Here is a 20,966-nt window from a genome sequence, read left to right as displayed (position 1 = left end):
TCTGTTTATGTGATGAATTACATTATTGATTTGTGTATGTTGAAGCAACTTTGCAGCCTGAGGATGAAGCCAACATGATCTAGTAGATAAGCTTTTTGATGTGCTGCTGGATTTGGTTTGCCAGTATTTTATTGAGGATTTTTACATCGATATTCATCAGAGATATTAGCCTGAAGTTTTCTTTTTTTGTTGTATCTCTGCCAGGTTTTGGTATCAGGATGATGCTGGCCTCATTGGATGAGTTAGACAGGAATCCCTCCTTTTCCATTTTTTTGAATAGTTTCAGTAGAAATGGTACCAGCTCTTCTTTGTACCTCTGGTAGAATTCTGCTGTAAATCCATCTGACCCTGGGCTTTTATTGGTTGGTAGTCTACTTATTATTACTGCCTCAATTTCAGAACTTGTTATTGGTCTACTCAGGGATTCATTTTCTTCCTGATTAAGTCTTAGGAGGGTATATGTGTCCAGAAATTTATCCATTTCTTCTATATTTTCTAGTTTATGTGGATACGAGGTGTTTATACTATTCTTTGATGGTTGTTTGTATTTCTGTGGGGTGAATGGTGATATCCCCCTTATCATTTCTGATTGTGTCTATTTGATTCTTCTCTTTTTTTCTTTGTTAGTCTAGCTAGTGGTCTATCTTATTTTTTTCCCCCAAAAAACAGCTCCTGGATTTGTTGATTTTTTTAAAGAATTTTCATGTCTCTATCTCTTTCACTTCAGCTCTCATCTTGGTTATTTCTTGCCTTCTGCTAGATTTTGATTTGTTTGATCTTGGTTCTCTAGTTTTTTAGTTATGATGTTAGGTTGTTAATTTTAGATCTTTCTAGCTTTTTGATGTAGGCATTTAGTGCTATAAGTTTTCCTCTTAAAAATGCTTTAGCCGCATCCCAGATATTCTGGTACATTGTTGTTCTCATTAGTTTCAAAGAACTTCTTAATTTCTGCCTTAATTTCATTATTTACCCAGGAGTCATTCAGGAGCAGATTGTTCAATTTCCATGTAATTGTGTGGTTTTGAGTGAGTTTCTTATTCTTGAGTTATAATTTGGTTGTACTGTGGTCTGAGAGACTGTTTGTTATGATTTCAGTTCTTTTGCATTTGCTGAGGATGGTTTTACTTCCAACTATGTTATCAATTTTAGAGTAAGTGCCGCACATGATATTTTATAACATGTCTTCTGATCTTTTTTTTTTCAGAGAAATGTTCACAGACCCTGAGGAAGGCAAAATAATGGTCTCCCCACAGATTGCCACATCCTAATCCCTTGTACCTGTGTCTGTTAGATTACAAGGCAAAGGGGATTAGGTTGCAGATGGAATTAAGGTTTGCCTTTCAACAGGGAGATGATCATGGATTATCTGGGTGAATTCACTGTAGATACAAAGTTCACTATAAGTGGAGGAGAGAGGCGGGAGGGTTCAGAGGAAGATGTGACTACAGAAGACAGCACAGAGAAGACCCCAACCCCTGCCCCTCTCGCTAGCTTTGAAGATGGAAGGAGAGAATCACAAGCAAAGCAATATGGGAAGCTTCTAGAAGATGGAAAAGGCAAGGAAAGGGATTCTACTCTAGAGCCTCTAAAGGAGAAAGCTTCCTTGCCCACATCTCAATGTTAGCCCAGTGAAACTAATTTTGGCCTTCTGACTTACAGAAATGTAAGACAAGAAATGTCTGTTTAAAGCCATGAAGTTTGAGGTAATTTGTTACAGCAGCAATAGAAGACTGACACAGACTCTTTCAAGAGCCACTGAAAGTTACACAAAGTTCCTGCAAAGGAAAAATAAAATGCATTAAATTTGGGGAGATCCCAGACCATGACCTCCAGGTGAAGAGTCACAGCTCTGACATGGAGAGCCATATTCTGTATGGAAAGCAAGATGGGCTCCTTAAAAAACCGTACACATTGCTGGGATTCAGAGGCTTGGCTGCTGGGCACATACGCAGGTTTATAAAGCAAGTATCTGGGCTGAATGCCACAGGCAACCCTCACAGTGTGTGAGATGCCATGGTCAAGCATCAGAGAGCACTGGCTTGGAGGGAGGGGATCAGTTTCTCTTTTTTTATAGTAGTGTATAAGTTCCAGTTTCCCTCTGTGCAAATATGGAGTGAGTATTTTCAATTCAGAATTTCAAGTTTCAACTCTCAGAAAAACACTGTAGTGGGCACTGTTAGCATAGCAAGATGGAAAAGGCAGGGTCTTTCATGGTGTGATCCTCAAGGTCAGTTCTGATGGTGACCAGTGCAACCGAGGCCCTGTCCATTGTGGACATGGGGGAGGTGGATGCAGACCTGAGGGTCCCAGAAGTCTTGAATAGGGTCATGGGGTATTGCAGGTACAGACTGCGGTTGGAGCAAAGGCCCACAGTAGGAAAGAACCAAATGTCTAAATAATATCCTGTGACTTTGTACTGTAAGCAATGAGACTGCTATCTAAAAGAAAATAAAGGCAATACAATGTAAATATAAATCCAAGTGGGTGTTATTCCTTCCTGTGGACGTACTTGCATTCACTTATCCTATGTGTAGTTTATCCATGAAACGTGAAACCCCTCCCTGCTATCCAACCCAATTGCCCTCTTGTCACATTTTAGTTTTGATTGCAGGCACTTTTACCCATTTTTCTCATCTGCCTTCTCAAACAGTTGGCTTTGAGTGACTTTAAACTGTTTTAAACAAATGAAGAGCCTCATCATTTTGAGTATCTTTTAGAAGCATCACAGACTTCAAATTTCACAAGCAAAGGCTGTTTTTGATAACACTTACTCTGTTTGACTAGAGAATAGTCCCCTGAGGTTATTGCTGTGAAGGAATTAATATTCATCTTGGTGCAGAAGTTCTGACTATTTAAAAACAAAACAAATCATTGTACCTGTGAAATACAATAAATAAAATAAGTAAAACTACTTTGTGAATTGCTTAATAGCATAGCAAATGCTAACTCTGTGGTTAGCATTTATGATTAAAAGAAAGCAGATTACAAAAAAGTCTACTGTAATTTTTTTGTGGTTAAATTTGCATATATATTCACAGAAGTCTAAATATATATTCCTATATGTATAATACCAAAATAGCAGTATTCCTGAGTGTTAGCCATAATTCCTGAGTGGTGGTATCATTTTTCATTTATCTGTGATTTCTTAGCTTCTTCAGTTAATATTTTTATACCTGTAAGACTTTTCCAGAAATCCTGACAAGACATTTGTAGTCCTGTTTAGTTTCTTCTTACACTTCCTACTGGGTAGATTTTGATAGTTTTTAATGGTTTTGTTTCAGTTGATTTGGGGACAATATTATTTCTAGGACTTCCCGGCCTGAAGTCTCCTGGTAGCTACTTATTTGTGCAACAGACACTGTGCATTATCTCCATGTGAAGACCTTTGTAGAACTCAGCAGATGGGCCCCTGCTGTTCCAACCTCTTGTTCTCCAGGGTACAGACACAGCCAGGCATATCCTGGGAAAGAGGGCAAGAGGAATTTCAGGAGCAGCTCTGGCACAACTTAGAGTGACAGAACACAGGTCAGGTGTACACTTTGCCTTATAAAAGCTGATTACCCGCAGCTCTTTCTGTACTCAAGACAAGGGTGCCTGTACAAGTGATCAAGTATTAAGAATGTATTCCCAGGGGAAGTCGATGAGGAAGGGGACAAACCAGGCCAGGAAGGAAGGAAGCCAAGAGAGGTGTTATCTCAAAGTCGTGCAGAGGGGACCTTCAGTCTGACCTTGCAGGGACTCTGGTACGTAAGGTACTTGTCCCACTGCAAGCAAGGTGGCTGTGCTTTCATACCCCACACTGCCAATCACTGTCTATGGCTTGCCCCAGGTGGGGTATAAACTTTCAGGCACTTCTGCCATCTGCATGAGGAGGGCAAAGGCTTCTGGTGGCCGAGGGCAGATCCCCAAAGGAGAGCCCTGATGCCATCATTCCTCTTTGGAAATGAACACACTGATGAACTTTAATTCCATGCACCATGTATTCCAGACATCTCCAGCCTGTGTGCTCACACATTGTCAGGCTCTGGGGGATTAAAATCAGTGCAGACTTCTGAGTGTCTTTCTCCTTAACTTGATTGTAAACAACAATGCAGAGTAAACTAACAAATAGGAAAATGTTCAGGTAAGACAGTGTGTTCACTTATTCTTGGGCAATAATTCTTCCCGTTATAGTGCACTAGCATAGGCTTAGGAAAGAAACACCTGGAGCCTCCCCTCAACAGAAATATCCATCAGTTTGAATTGCAACTTAGAATGGCTGATTAGACTGCCTCCTTGCAAGAATTCTGAGGCCAGGTGTGAATTCAGAGGGAGAGATGGGCATGATTGATTAATGATGTCTGCTAGTTGTGACTTTAGAGAAGATGAGTGAGATTGACTAGTGATGTCTTCCAGGTGTGAATTTTTAGAGGAAGTTGGGGCAAATTGAAAGGGGAGATGGGCATGACTGATTAGTGATGTCTTCCAGCTGTGACTTTAGAGAAGCAGATGAGTGTGATCGATTAGTGATGTCTGCCAGGTGTGAATTCATAAGGGCAGTTGGGGTGAATTCAGAAGGGAGATGGGCGTGATGAGTCAGCGATGTCTGCCAGGGTCCTGGGAACAGAGAGCTGGGCCCATGGACCAGGTAGTTTCCATCGCTGCTTTCTTTTGTAGGTAAAGCTCATTACCACACAGTCTACACCTTAGCTGAACTTGGTCAGGAAGACATTTCGTTTTCCTTTTTTTAAAAAAAATCTCTCTTTCCCTCTTTCTCTCCCCCTCCCCCATTTTATCTCACTTTGGCGCTTATAGGTTTTTATTCTATAAACACTTTGCCGTCTTTGTGACACGGACTCATTCAGGACATGTTTACAGTACTTAATGACATCTCCCTGAGAAATAATGAGAATGCCTTTAAAGGTTGTCTTCCTCCCCGTGCGAGCAGAGGGACGCACGCCAGGCCTGCGAGATGAGAGCCGAGGGTCTGGCGGGGGGAAAATTGACTTAATTTCTTTTCACCACATGAAATGGAGTGTCTGGGTGATCTGACCTAAATGCATGGCCTAAAAACCAATTAATTCTGAATTGCGAATTTGTGAGCGCGTCAAGTTGTGCATGGAATTTCTGATGAGCCAGACAACGCATACCTGCCTTATTTGCAAAATGGGGAGATTTTTCCACATAAATTTGCCTAATGGTCCATTATTAAAGTGCAGCTTCAGTCATATTGTACCTCAGCTCGGGGGAAGACCTGTAGTGGTTCCCGGTACCCTTCCTGTGGAATTCAAGTCCTTGGTCTGGCTTGCCTGGCCCTTAGCAGTGTGGCCCCGGCCTCTCCTCAGTGTGGGTGAACTCCCCCTACGGGTCAGTGTCCTTTAAAGCTGTCATCAGAGGGGACCTTACTTCCTGCTGCAGTGGCTCTGAAGCTAGGCTTACACTACAATCCCTATGCACAGGTAGTAAGGCACCGAGCCGCTGTCATCATGGAGCTGGGGAGAAAATGCGCAGCTCACCACCCCCAACCTGGCCTTGACGCTCCCACTGCCGTGCAGTTACTCATTCTCTTTTCTCTGCCTGTTAGATTAACACTCATTTCATTGTAATCGGTTTAATTCACCTAATGTTCATTGAGACTACTGTGCATGTGACACCTATTTGTTTGTGGGAAACAAAAATTAACCAGACATAGCAGCTGCTTAAATGATCAAATCAGAAAAAGTTGTCAGGAAACATAAATAACTATAATAAAGGTTTAATTTGGTGACTTACAATAGAGCTATAATTAAAACACTACGAGAACACATAGGAGGGAGCTTGGTATGTGTTTCTGCATGTGTGTGGTGGTGTGTGTGGTGGTGTAATGGTATGTGTGTGGTGGTGTGTGTGTGGTGGTGTGTATGGTATGTATGTGGTAGTGTGTATGGTATGTGTGTGGTGATGTGTGTGGTGGTGCATATGTACGTGTGTGGTGGTGTGTATGGTGTGTGTGTGGTGATTTGTGTGTATGTGTGTGGTGCTGTGTATGGTGTGTGTGGTGGTGCGTATGTGTGTGGTGGTGTGTGTGTATGTGTGTGGTGGTGTGTGTATATGTGTGCGGTGTGTGTGGTGGTGTGTATGGTGTGTGTGGTGGTGTGTATGGTATATGTGTGGTGGTTTGTGTATGTGTGTGGTGGTGTGTGTGTATGCATGTGGTGATGTGTGTGTACGTGTGTGGTGGGGTGTGTGTGTATGTGTGTGGTGGTGTGTATGGTATGTGTGTGGTGATGTGTATGGTGTGTGTGGTGGTGTGTGTGTATGTGTGTGTGGTGGTGTGTATGGTATGTGTGTGGTGGTATTTGTGTATGTGTGTGGTGGTGTGTGTTTATGTGTGTGGTGGTGTGTATGGTATATGTGTGGTGGTGTTTGTGTGTATGTGGTGGTGTGTATGGTGTGTGTGGTGGTGTGTGTGCATATGTGTGTGATGGTGTGTATGGTATGTGTGTGGTTGTGTGCATAGTGTGTGTGGTGGTGTTTGTGTGTGTGTGGTGGTGTGTACGGTATGTGTGTGGTGGTGTGTGCATATGTGTGTGGTGGTGTGTATGGTATGTGCATGGTGCGGCATGTGTGTATGTGTGTTGGTGTGTATGGTATGTGTGTGTTGGTGTGTGTATATGTGTGTAGTGGTGTGTGTGTATGTGTGTGGTGGTATGTATGGTGTGTGGTTTGTGTGTATGTGTGTAGTGGTGTGTGTGTATGTGTGTGGTGGTGTGTGTGGTGATGTGTATGGTATGTGTGGTGGTGTGTGTGTATATGTGTGTGGTGGTGTGTATGGTGTGTGTGGTGGTGTTTACGTATGTGTGTGGTGGTGTGTGTATGTGTGTGGTGGTGTGCATGGCATGTGCGTGGTGTGGCATGTGTGTATTTCTGCGTTGGTGTGTATGGTATGTGTGTGTTGGTGTGTGCGTATGTCTGTAGTGGTGTGTGTGTGTGTAGTGTTGTGTATGTATGTGGTGGTGTGTATGGTATATGTGTGGTGGTGTGTGCATATGTGTGTAGTGGTGTGTGTGTATGTGTGTGGTGGTGTGTATGGTGTGTGTGGTGGTGTTTGTGTGTGGTGGTGTTTGTGTATGTGTGGTGGTTGTGTATGTGTGTGGTGGTGTGTGTGTATGTGTGTGGTGGTGTGTATGTGTGTGGTGGTGTGTATGATGTGTGTGGTGGTGTGTGTGCATATGTGTGTGATGGTGTGTATGGGATGTGTGTGGTGGTGTGTGCGTATGTGTGTAGTGGTGTGTGCGTATGCGTGTAGTGGTGTGTATGGTATGTGTGTGGTGGGGCGTGTGTGTATGTGTGTGTTGGTGTGTATGGTATGTGTGTGGTGGTGTGTGTATGTCTGTAGTGGTGTGTTTGTGTGTAGTGGTATGTGTGTAGGTGTGGTATGTATGGTATGTGTGTGGTGGTGTGTGTGTGTATGTGTGTAGTGGTATGTGTGTATGCGTGTGGTGGTGGGTGTGATGTGAGTCTGGGTATGTGTACATGTGTGCATGTTGTGTGTGTGGTGTGTGCATGGGTGAGAGGTTTGTGTGGGTGTGGTGTGGAGTGTGTGTAGTTGGTTGTATAGGTGCACAGGTGTGTTTTGGTGGTAATGGTGATTGTGTGTATATGGTGTGTATGTGTTGTGCAGGTTGTGTGTGTAGTGTTAGTGGTGCGTGTGTGTAGTGTGATGCATGTGTGCATAGGTATGCTGTGGTGGAGATGTGTGTGTGTGGTGTGTATCTGGTGTGTGTGTTTGCCTGTGGGGTAGGGCAGGCTGGGTCCTAGCAGGCTTCCTGGGAGAGAAGAGTGGAGTCTGAGAAGTGGGTGTGGCATCTCTGAGGAGGCGGGGTGGAAAAAGGGTGAGGGTGGCTGCGCACACATACAAATACACTACCACACCCACGGTTGTGGGCTGAACTGTGCCCCACTCCACTTTTAAATGTTGAAGGCTTAACCCTGGTACCTCAAAATGTGACCTTATGTGGAAAGAGGACCTTATGTCGTTGCAGATGTGTTTACTTAAGATGATGTCATACTGGAGTAGGGTAGGCCCACTCCAAGGTGACAACATGCAGGGAGAACGCCATGTGCAACTGTGGGCAGAGGCCGGGCTGATGGGTCTACAAGCCCAGGAAAGTCCGAGGTGCCGGGCTGATGAGTCTACAAGCCCAGGGAAGTCCGAGATTGCCAGCAAAACACCAGAAGCTGGGGGGAGGCATGGGGTGGGTTCTCAGAAGGAACCCACCCTGCGACACCTATATCTCAGACTTCAGCCTCCGAAACTGTGAAACATAAAATTTCCGTGCTTTAACCCACTCAGTTTGTGAAACTTGTTACACAGCCATGGCAAACAAATGCACCCAATGTCTGAAAGTCCTTTGATTTACGACTCACAGTTATCCTTTGAAAATTCCCAGAATAAAATGCAAATTTCAAGACTCACAGGAGTCAAGATCCAAACCTTTTGTGTATTTTAAGCATCCACATTTCACTCTTTTTGTTAAAATAAGAAGAACCTTCCAGGTCCAATTGTCTTCCGCAGACCTTCTGTGTGGAATCTTTTCCTGGAGTTGGAACAGCAGACTTGGGGATGGTGCTGTGGGTTTGTTTTGTTTATTGTTGAAATCCCAAGAAAGAACTTTCATTTGCAGCTGGTAAGTTAGTCTGAAGTCCCTTTATCCTCACCTGACCGGCACATTCACCCGGACCCCAGACTTAGGCTGGCTAAAAGTCAGCTGGCCTCTTACCTACTTTGTTGTTCCAGGAAAATGTGTTTTGTTTTGTTTTTAGGTTGAGTTTCACTGACCCTTCTCTGCCTCCTCCCCGCTCTATTTCCTTTTGGAGGGAAAATTAATTCAGAGATTTGCTGGATTTACTCATGAAGATTCCACCAATAAATTCCTAACTCAAAAGATTAAAGACATTTATGTACAACATACAAAAAGAAAAAATCTTGCTTACATCAGAGTCCTGCTGTTTGTATAGCTTAATCAAACAGAGAATAATGTTTGACAGACAAGGACTAACACAGACATTTCTTGTTTTCTAAAACAAGCCTCAATTACTCAAAAAATGTTGCCTGCTTGGTTGGCTTTAAATGTTTTGATCACCTGCTGATTTATGGCAGTCCCATGTATAGAAATAGATCTCCCCTTAACCACCTGTAAGCAGGTGTATCCCTTTAAGCACAGTTGCTAGGACCTGGGATTCATTCATCAACTGCACCTACTTGGAACCAGAAGCATTCAGCATCTTTTATCACTGTGACCCAGTCAGCAGGTCTATTTCATTATAAATATTCAATTCTATATAACCACAGACAAAAGAAAAAAGGAAATTTAGGGAAAGATGACCAGGATCTGAATTCAGAGAAAAAAAAGGAACAAATATTTATGAAATATCTATTTTTGGACCAAAACTGAGGGAGGCATGTATCTTTCTTTTTTTTTTTTTTTTGTTTCTGATGCTTGAAAAAATTAAGTGTGACTTTGAGCAAATTACTAAATCTTTTTCTAAAAAACATCATCTGTAAAAGTTAAACACATTAAATAAAAAGTTACATAATGCCAACTTATATTTATACAGTGACTGATTTTCTTCTGTCATATTTTTCATGATTTACATTTTACAATATTCTTTCAAGTTCTTCAACTCCATTGTTTAGAAGATACTTTGAATTTTGTTGAACAAATAAATAAATGCATGACTAATTTTTTTTTAAAAGGTGTGATGATGAAGCATCGTGGTAACTCTAGGAGATATAACTGAACACATACCCAGGCTTGGTGTCTTCTCATGAAAGATAAAGATGGCTTTTTATCATTTTTCTATTTTCCTTACAATCAGCAAACTATCTGTATTGTTTTTCATAAAATTTAAATGCTTTCTAAACATGCAAACCTAAAATATAATAAAATATTATGTAGGTAAGTATTACGTAGGCTTTGGTTGAGATTTAAAGCAGCACAGCACTATAAAGATGTGTATTATCTGATGCAAAAGCAACTTCAGGATATTCTGTAGAAATCACAAGAGAAGGCAGGTGCCATCTTCTATTCGACATGGTCATTTTTAGCAATTTTTCAAATGAGTGTTGTAAGATTCACCAAAATCAGCAAGATTGCCTAAGGGAAGTAGCTTCTTAGCATTATCGAGTTGAGAAACTGAATGCCTCTTGGCGAAGTTGACCAACTCCAACGGCCACCACTGACAATGCTGTGTTTTCAGGTTGTGATTATTAACGGCCTGGAATTTCCAAGTTTAAGCATGTCTTCTGCAGTTGGAGGCCTCTCAGGGCCTCTGCCCTTTGTCTGCATTAGACATGGAAAACTGTATCTAGGAAACTTTCTCTTACTCTAGGAAGCAACAGCAACAGGTCTTGGAGATGATAGATGTGTTGCAAGCTCTGGTCTTTCAATTTGAGAATCAGTAGGAGTGGTGGTTGTAATACATCCCACCCTAGTCTTCCTAGATGAGCAAACAGATGGAGTGCTCCTCCTCGCAGGGCCTGACAGTGCGATGGGTGGGGCATCTCACCAGCACATCCTCCAGCTCCAACTGACCCACCCTGGGGGAAATTGAAAGATAGCATCCAAGCTGCAGGTCCTGCCATGGATCAGTTCTGCACTATTCCTGCAGAGCAGGGCTGGGGGCGGTTTGACTTGCTTTCTGTCTGCTCCTTTGGGCAGCTCTCATTTGCATGTGAGTATTAGAGAAATCTTGTATGAGGAGACAGATGTCCTCAGGGTGTCACATGTGCCCGCCCCTTTCTGATGCGAACACATAATCTCAGAAGCCCCTTGCTTAAAAAGAGAAGGAGCTGCTCAGATGAATGTTTATTAAGACTAAGATTTCACCCCACTCTGCAGACTTGGCTGACAAGATTTCAGTCAAGGAACTAAGCTCTGAGCTTTACTGATAGGCTGGTATGGAAGACCTTTCTGGACTCCTTAAATATATCCTTCAAGGTTTTGACGTTTCTGTGATTGGAACTGACAAATAGATCATGGTAGGCCAAAGGTTCCACCCTTCACTCTAAAGCTAAGTTGGATGAGTACTTGAATTTCAGAGTCCTCAAATCCTTTGGTCTTGAGACTTTTTACGTTCTTAAAAATTACTGAAGTCCCCAGAGAGCTTTTATGTATGAGGGCAAAATCTATTTATATTTACCATATTAGAAATCAAAATTGAGGAAATATAAAAATATGCATTTATTAATTAATCTTGAAATAATAATCAACCAGTTAAATGCTAACATGAATAACATGTTTTTAAATAAAAATAACTTTTTCAAAACAAAAACAATTCTGGTGAAGAGTGACTTTTTTACATTTTTGCAGATCTCTTTAATATCAGGCTTAAAAAGACAACCAGATTTTCCTATCTGCTTCTGCGTTCATCTGTTTATATTATATTATTGTGGTTGAAGTATAGGAAGAAAACTATACCAATTGTTGTTGAAAAAGGAAGAAGTTTTTAAATAGTGTTTTCAAATCAACTGTGGATATTCTTTTTTGATGCCATACCAAACCCCAATAAGTGATAGTTTCTTTTTTTCTTTTTTCTTTTTTTTTTTTTTGAGACAGAATCTCACTCTGTTGCCAAGGCTGGAGTGCAATGGCACGATCTCAGATCCACCTCCCGGGTTCAAGCAATTCTCCTGCCTCAGCCTTCCAAGTAGCTGGGATTACAGGCATGCAACCCCATGCTCAGCTAATTTTTGTATTTTTTAGTAGAGATGAGGTTTCATCATGTTGATCAGGCTGGTCTTGAACTCTTGGCCTCAAATGATCCGCCTGCCTTGGCCTCCCAAAGTTCTGGGATTACTTACAGGCATGAGCCACTGCACCCAGCCAAGTGATAGTTTCTTAGAGGTGAATTGCAATGGGACTTCCAGAAAACATGTCATATTTCTATGCTTATACCATTTTCTTATTAAATAAAGGGTTTATTCAATTGTGATTATTTAAAAGAGAATCATCTTTTCTGTATCAGAGTGCCGAACATGGGGCTCAACAGGCACAGCACAGCCCTTCCAGAACTCACACCTGACATTTCCAGAAGCATCCCAGATCTAGATCTCTCTCCCCTACACATTCCCCTAAATGTTTTTAAGGGGTGGGTGCCATGAAACCCGAAGATCCCCTCTACCAACAGCTTTGCTGGCTCTCTCCCTGTCAGAAGCAAAGGCCATTCCAAACTTGAATTCTGCTAGGTGTGCTATTGACTAGAATGAGATGGGGAGTCAGACAGGAAAGAGCCCAAGCTTCATTGGCCTTGTCGCCTCATTTACCCAATAGTTTATACAATGTCAGGGCAAAGTCTTCTAGAACCCAACCTGGTAACTGCACCTTTGGCCTGATACCTCCCAATTCTGAAGGAACATATTGATGCTCAGCAGCGACAGAGGGAAGAATCAACTCCCCATCATGGGAAATAAAATGTTCAGCTGGGCAATAATGAAGCATATGAGTAATGCCCAGAAGACACTACAGGTAAATACAATTATACAGTGAACACGGTGGCTTTAATAAGAGGTTTCTTTGTGCGAGACAGCTGTCCTCTGAGCACCTGCCCATGACTCTTCTTTACAACAGTCTCCAGCTTTTGCCCCGACCCTGCTTCACACAATGGGGAAACATACCATATTCCCATTCCCTTTATTTACAGTTTCTCTCCTTCCTGTCGTGGACTATTGTTTCCTAAGTTTTGTGGCTGTGTGTAGATGTATGTGTCCACCCGGGCTTTGCGCTCAACTACCAGCCCCACTATTGAGGTTTGTGTGAAGCAGCACAAAGAAGCTAAAGGAAAAAATATTCATAAGTAGCCCAGCCATCCCGACCCCAGCACTGGTGCCCCATTTCATGCATCTATGTGCCAGAGAAAACAAGTGAAGCATGGCACCATCAGGGCCCTCTTGACTTGATTTCACCTCTGCATCTGCGTGAGAAGCTCAAGGAGTCACTGCTCATCGAGGGGTTTGGTCAATGGCTTTTCCAGTTTGCTGTCCACCTAGAATCTCAGCCCCTTCCACATTTAGCCAAGCCCTCGAAGCACTTTTTCCAATGATCCTGAGCTATATGGCTTTCAAGGAACTTTCTTTTTCCAAAGATTCCAGAAACCATGCTTCAACTTTCACTATGGAGTGTTTTTTTCTTGTTCCAGTTTGTTTCTGGGAAACACACTCTCTGTTCAGGTGGCTTCAGTTCCGGTGTGCTTGCCTGCACTGCTCAGCCCGTGGACCTCCTGCTGGAGCTGCCTTCTGAAAATGACTAATGAACCTCTCAGTGGCTTATCAGCTATTTGCTACCCTGAACTATTGCAGATATGCAAGAGACATTTACCTTAAAATGCAAAGAAGACAAGTCCGTTTACTTTGGGTTCAGGCCAAGAAATTAATCTGAGTTTGGAGGTAAAATTCCTTCAAGTTCAAACCAATGAAGATCTATTTTAGGTACTTTTGATCTTTGAATTATAGAGACTTAGTGCCTCTTTTGCCTGGATACGTTAAACATGGAGGTCGCTTTACCAGTTCAAGTTCCTGGGGGAAAGGAGATAATTTCATCATGGACAGGGCCAAATGCTGAAGCAGAGGCTTGACTTTCAAAGGTTGGAGTTCACAGTCCATTGTGTGCTTGGGTCCATGTGTCCACTGTGGTTTGAGAAATGACTTTTATTGGTAGTTAATATTCCTTCTCCAACAGATATTTCCGGGAAAAATATCTAACATTGAGCAATGGAAGCTGGCCTCAATCTGAAAGGTTGTTTTTGCTGTGCTTTTCTGAGAAGAGCCACATTGTCAATAGAACTGTCCCCAGAGAGCACTAATCAATCAGTGTGACCTCCAAAGGGGGCCCAGTCCTAATCAGAGGTGAGGCCAGGGCAGATTGGATCTGGAGAGATGCTTCTGTAGAAAGCTGTGTGGGGACCGCATGGTGGCTTCACATCTCATTCCTTGCATTTGATTGTTACCGAGGGACACGTCATTTGTTAATGAACAACACTGGTCACCTTCTGTGTGGTAAGAGAGCCTGCAGAGAAGACTCCTGATCCAAACATTGATGTTTGTGAAAGGAGATCAAGAAAGTGTGCAGGAAGAGGTGACTTCTAAGCTGAGTCCTGAAGATTGATTGTCAGTTAACACCTTAGGCAGCGCTTTGGGTTTAGTGTCCCTGAAAGGAAACTCTGAAACAAGGACAAGAAGTTTATGTAGGAGGTAGTCCCAGGATGCACCAGGGAGGGTGGGGAAGTGACACAGGAAAGGGAAAAGGAGGCAGCCATGAAGGGTTTGTCATCATCGGGTTACCACTGTGGAAAACCAGGCTCAGTGCTAATGGGGACCTCTCGGAGAGTCCCCAGTAGGCATGGCATGCCTCCAAGACATCCTCCAGAGGAGAGGGAGGTGGGGTGTTTATCCATTAGCTCCCATCAGTGGCTAATGGAGATTATTCTCAGCCCTGCCTCAAGAGTAGCCCTGAGCTCTGAAGATGCGAGTCTTAAAGGTGCTTAGATTTGGACACTGTCACACAAGCACACACAGGAATGGCCACTTGCTCTCCCAGGACACTCACAGCATCTCCTGCAGGGAGTCAGGGGACAAGTACCACAGCCATTCCTGGTAGAAGAGGCAGCCTGGAGACCATGGGCTTAGGGAGCTCGGACACTGAGTCAGAAGGGCAGCAGCAGAGAGTGGAACGAAACCTGCCTTGCAGAGCTGGGCACTGTTCTGCTGTCTCCTGGGAGGTGGTTTCTCCATTCCAAGTTTGCTCAGGCACCTGGGGAAGAATCTGTGACTGAGTTCAGGTGAGAACTCAGGTGCAGTCTTTCTTCAGCATCTCCCCTTCAGTACATTTGAATCTGTCTCCATATATATGTGTGTGTGTGTGTCTGTGCATGTGTGTGTGTGCGTGTGTGCATGTGTGTGTGAATATGTATTTGTCAAATCCATGGAAAAATTGATAGGATTTCTAGGAGCCACAGGGACTTGGCTTAAGAAAAGCAGCTTCTTTTGGTCTGGAATGCAACAGTACCCTGGCTTCAGATTGGGTCAGACCAATTTGGCATCCCTGACCACCAGATGCTCCTGCTTGCCAGATTCACACAGGCAGAACTCTACGTGCAGGTCACCATACTGTCCTCCTGCCTGCCCTCAACTCTGACAAACCAAGCCCACAGCAGGGCCTTTGCACTTGCTCTTCCTTTCTCTGCAGCATCCTGCCCGGGGGCCTTTGATAATGGCATCTGCTTTTAGGTCTCAGTTCCAGAGCCTGCTTCTTGGGGTGGCCTCCTCTAAGCTGCTGACCTAGGAGAACCTCTGACTCCCAGCCTCCCTCCCCTTCCTGGGTTTTATTTTCTCTATAGCATGCATTACTCTCTAACGTCATATATTCATGTGTCTCCTTCATTTAGCAGGGCCCTTGCCTTGTTCATTGCATTGCCAGCACCTGAGATACATTGCTGAATGAATGAATGAATGGACACAGGATTAAGTGAATAAGTAGATGAATGAATAATAAATAAATGAATGAAGTGTTCAGCACAATATTTGCCACAGAGAGAACTCAGTAAAATGGACCATTTTATTACTTTGGATTAAAAGGAGAAAGAAGAGCCCATTGTAACATCTACCACAAAAATCTCTCACCCGATTTTGTATTTCTCTTTCTGTTGTTAACTGTAATTCTTCATTTAATTTTCTTCCTGAGCTTGCTGTATAAAGATCTTCCTCTCTGTTGCTATATTCTCCCTCCCCTCACCTTTGTTCCTGAGCACTCAGGGATCCCTCCCTACAGTAAGCTGTCAAGACGAGAAACACTCTGGCCGCGATGATTGATGCCCAGTGAACGACTCTCAATGATTATTTTGTGCCTGTGTTTATTTAGCAGGTTTAAGTTTCATTTAATCCTGAGGAAAGGTCCTGGATGTGGACTGGAGATCCATAAACCTGAAAAGGGCCTGCAGGCTTGGTTTGCTTTTGATAAGCACTGAGACGTTGGATTCTTATTGAAATGAGTGGGCCCACCCACCAGGCCCTGCTCCTTTCTCTTCCAGGATCTGGTAAAACTCATTTCCCTCAGTTCACCTCTCACTGGCATGAGTGAGCTCCTCCCAGCAAACAGCCACTGGCCGCTTGCAGACCGCCAAACCTAGCAGGTGCGCTGTGAACTTCAAAGCCTGCTTCCCACGGAGAACATCTCACAGGGGCCATGTGGTCCTTGCCCTAAGGAGGCAAAGGAGGAAGTTGGTGCCTGACACCCATAGTTAGATAACAAAATGCTTCCAACTCCAGGTGACAGCATAGACAGCACAGTGGGGAGTAGTGGAGACCGTGTCCCGTGGACAGAGCACCCCAAGCTCGTTGAGGTAGACCCAGGCCTGGGACTCAGGAGTTGAATTGGTGTGGGCTGTGTGGACAGATTTCACAGGAGGTGCCCGATATATGTGCCAAGTGTCTTGATTTCTAAATGCTGATGACTCATTCAATTTTTAAACACCCTATGCAGGCTGAAAAGCAGGTCAGCATGCCTCCAGCTTGTGCTCGCGGGAAGCCTGTCCTGGAACCTCTGCAAGCACTCTCACTTTATTTTTATTTTTTATTTTTTAGGGGTTTTTTTTTTTGGCATAAAATCTAGATCCTGCACAGAGCATGCCCTCACTTTTAAGATAACTTACTATTTCATTTTCTTTTCCATTAAGAAAAAAATTCTTCTTGCAAAAATCTTTTCTTGTAGAAAATACAGATGGATGAAAATAGAATCAATAAAATCCCCCATAAATCTGCCATTGAGAGAAAACCTGCTGTAAGCATGTCAGAGAATGGTGCTTCACTCTCATTTCAAAGCATAGCTTTACATCCTTTCTTGTGAATTCTTGTTTGACTCCTGTAGAGAATGTCTACTGGGGACTACAAACAGCCATCAGTATGGTGGATATGCAGAAGAAATTGCTCTAAGCTGTGTGTTAAAGGTGGATGGAAAACTGGAGGAGGGCATGGAAGGACAGGCCAGCTTCAGAGGTAAAGAGAAAGTGGTGTGGGAAGGAGACCTGTGCGGGGAGAGCAGAAGGGTAGGGTGGATTGATTGTATGCACATCAACAGAGACTACTTCATCCCCTGCCCTGCTGCTCACGTGCATAACGTGGTCATACACTCCACTGGGCTTCCATTGGCCCTGGCAGTGCAGGAGTGGGGGTTTCCGAATCCAGAGTCCCTTGTATAAGACCCAGGTGTCCAGCTCCACTCCGCAGGACCAGAAAGCATCCACAGTGTCTTTAAACACTATCAAATATCAAATATCAAATTGGTTTTTAAAACAACTCCCCTCCACTGCTGAATTTGTATATTGTCTAATTCAGCTTCGGGGTGGTGTAGAATGGGGCATATTTTATCTATGAATTTTTGGTATCTGAGGTGGGTCTGAAGGCATGAAGAGTTTTCAAGTCAAGTACTGTGATTGCCTCTGCCCTCTGCCCACATCAGAGGAAAAATCATCATGTATTCCACAACCGCCTTCTATTAGACTCACTGGATGAGATGGAAATTCCGCCAGTTCTGGTCTGACAAACTTGATGGTGTATGCAAGTTTAGAGCTGGAAGCTATTGGATTTCTTGTTGTAATAGGATAAGATGGATTTCCAGGATGATATGCAAGAGGAGAAGAAATGGACTAATAAGATAGCAGAAAGCTGGCTGCATGAGGTACCCAGCCATGGGAATCATGATACCAGATGAAGAGCAGCTCACATAACCTTTTAAAATGCTTGGTGTTGGGCACATTGTGACTCCTCTGCATGAAGCCCAAACAGTTAGTGAAGTCTAATTCATTATCAAGTGCTTTGTGTCAGTGGGTTACAAAATATGGGCACAGACAAAGGAGACGTGCCACAATATTGGGATGAAATTTGGAAACAAATAGAAGTTGGAGCCTGGAGACATAGTTTCCTTTGAGAACATAAGCCCTTTAGTAATCAATGAAAATGTCAGGAGGATTTTGAATTTCCCTGGGGTATGAGATGAAGATTTACATTCGTCCCTCAGTATCCACGGGGCATTGGTTCTAGGACCCACCTTGGACACAAAAATTCATAGATGCTCAAGCCCCTGATAGAAAATGACATAGTATTTGCATATAACCTATGTCCATCTTCCTGTATACTTTAAATTATTTCTAGCTTATTTATAATATCTAATACAATGTAAATGCTATTTAAATAGTTGTATTGTTTAAGCAATAATGATGAGAAAGAAGTCCATACATATTCAGTAGAGCTGCAACAGTTAACTTTTATGGGGGAGGATGAATGCTTTTGATTGGAGGTTGGTTGAATCCGTGGTTGCAGAACCCCTAAATATGGAGCACCAATTGTAATGTGATTTGACCTGTGCTCAAGAGGCTATAAGACACTTGACATTAGATTTTGTTGTGATTTCTTCAGTTCAGCTGGTAGGCAACAGAGCATATGGTGTACATTCCAGAATGAGATATTCAATTAAAAGTGAGACACATTCCTTGATAGTGAAGCCAATATCCCTATTGCATCCAAACTGGTGCTATTTGTGCAGGTAAAGCAGAAGTAGGGAGAAACTCAAATGCACACAAAGCCAAGTGAAAGTCAGCCTTGATTACACCAAGCTGGCAATTTCAGATTACCTTGTACTTTGCAGAGCAGCAGTACTATTTGCCTCTTTCCAAAGTTCAAATTTCAGAATACCTGAGTTTTTGCGTGAGTGAGTAATGGAAATTTGTACCTGGAGGAGGTCTTCTGCAAGGTGGTTATCTCCAGTGGTCTTTTGTTAAGTACTCTATATAAGTTTCAAGAGGAGCATGTACCATAACACAGGTACATGTGTTTATTTTATACATACAAGTATATTATTATATCATGAATATTATGAAAGACGCAAATGTTATTTTTTGCATAGTGAGATAAAAATACTTATAAATTTAGGATTTAATATTTTCTTCCCATGCCCCAGTGGGTCTGTTTGTCACTCCCTGGGGTGCAAGCATGGCTTGGAATTCTTCAAGGAGCAACAGAGTCTGTCTTTGGAACAGGCATGCAACTTTTCAGAGGAAATGTTTTGGCTGGGTCGGAAGGATGCAGGGAGGGTAGAGGGAAAAGTGAGGGCCAGTGAGTTGGGGATTTCTCTTTGTTACCATCCACAAATTGTGATGAAATCTTCCAGCAAGGCCTCTTGAGGTATGCATACCTATTTGTTGAATATAAAGGTGAGCATTTCCTCTTTAGAAGCAAGTCCTCCAGTTACGGTGTTTGCCACTCAGCAAAGCTAGTCGTACAGATGGCTGAGTCTTTCTCTGGTGGGTAAGGAGCCAGTACACTATCTTGCACTCCTCTATCATCTCTGCCATGAAAAGAGGACAGGGAATGCTTCCCAGTCACCTAGCTCCAGGGACATTAAGTTGCATGGAAAAGAAGGGTCCTCAAACAGCCAGGCTATACTGGTTTTAATTTTGCTTTTAAGAGGTGAAGAGCAATATGGTGTGTGTTATTTGTTGAAAAGTTAGTGTAAAATATGACACAACACTTTTGCCAAAGCTTGCTTTTTGTTGTTGTTAAATTCTTAGGACCCATAAAATCACAACTAATACTTGAAATAATGACATCAGAATATCAAAAATGAGCTACACTCACTGTACTTCCTATGCTTAATCAAATAACATTACTACCTGTGTCATGTGATATGGTTGATTTGCTGAGGAGCCCACATCATCCAGGCCCTGGGATTTACCTTACCATGGCTCCTTCCCTCCACCTGTCTGTCCTGCCCATCCCAAGAGAACCTCAGAGGTGGCCTAAGGCTGGCAGTGCAGGTCAGGGCAACCCTGCTTGCCTCAGGCTGTGGGCTCAGCAAGTAGCTGCTCTGTGTATTTTATGTGGGGTTTTGTGCCATCTTGAGAAACACTGAGACTGCCAAAGTATTGGTCGGCAGGTTAAGCAAATTTAAAAAAAAAAAAGAGAAAGAGATAACATTGACATCTGCTAATTCTGTTTTTTTCTTTATTATTTATTTATTTATTTGTTTTTTAAGACAGAGTCTCATGCTGTTGCCCAGGCTGGAGTGCAGTGGTGAGATCACTGCAGCCTTGAGCTCGTGGGCTCAAGGGATCCTCTTGCCTCAGCCTCCTGAATAGCTGGGATCACAGGTGTGCGCCACCACACCTGGCTAATTTTTTTTACTTTTATCTTTTGTAGAGACAGGGTCTCGCTCCACTGTGCAGGCTGGTCTCAAACTCCTGTCATCAAGTAATCTTCCCGTCTCAGCCTACCAAAGTGCCAGGATTACAGGCGAGAACCACTGTGCCTGGCCTTTTGTTTTCTTTAAAACAGCTAAGTGAGATGGACTCATGAAGACTAGGAGAAGCATGCCTTCCCCTCTACTCCACCCAAAGATTGTGATAAAATGACAACCACTTTGGAATTTAGTCATCATTAAATGCAATAACTTATTAGACGCTTAATAGCACTGCCAGGACTAATGGAGATGCAGAAAATGTAGGGAAAAACCTCATTGGTCATCTTACGAGAAGCTCATAGATAGAAAACAACACATACCTGTGCCTGACCTCTAGAAACACCCAGGAGACTTTGGTTAGGTGCTTTATACTGTCATGTGGCCCACAGTTACTGTGGATGTCTCAAGATGCGACGTGAGGCATGAAGGGCCACCCATGTACACAGTGCTCTGCACATGCTCCTGCTTCATTCAGAGCCACACTGAGAGGAAGGGAAGCTCAGCTCGAATCCACAGATGAGAAACTCGCATTCAGAGCAGTTCTGTGACTTACCCGCGGGATTGCTTGGGCGTGGTGATGTGGCATGGCTGGAGTAGGATGCAACCTCTCTGCAGCAGAGCCACAATGGCAAGTCACAGACTGCAGACAGGGGATGCCAAGAGGGGTTTGTTTTTCTTTGTGTATGTGTTTGTTTTTATTTTTGTGTTTTGAGACAGGAT

General features: G+C 43.2%; 1 long non-coding RNA gene across 1 annotated transcript; it reads left to right on the top strand.

Moving 5' to 3' along the window:
• The first annotated feature begins 4,543 nt into the window (after window positions 1–4,543).
• LOC129052275 (uncharacterized) lies at window positions 4,544–20,429 on the top strand. Its single transcript, XR_008517253.1, has 3 exons — window positions 4,544–4,627; window positions 16,881–17,008; window positions 20,207–20,429. It is a non-coding gene; the product is annotated as an uncharacterized LOC129052275 (long non-coding RNA).
• The last annotated feature ends 537 nt before the right edge of the window (window positions 20,430–20,966 follow it).

Source organism: Pongo abelii, chromosome 21 (genome assembly GCF_028885655.2).
Source record: "Pongo abelii isolate AG06213 chromosome 21, NHGRI_mPonAbe1-v2.0_pri, whole genome shotgun sequence".
NCBI lineage: Eukaryota > Metazoa > Chordata > Mammalia > Primates > Hominidae > Pongo > Pongo abelii.
This window is presented reverse-complemented; position numbering and strand designations above follow the sequence as displayed.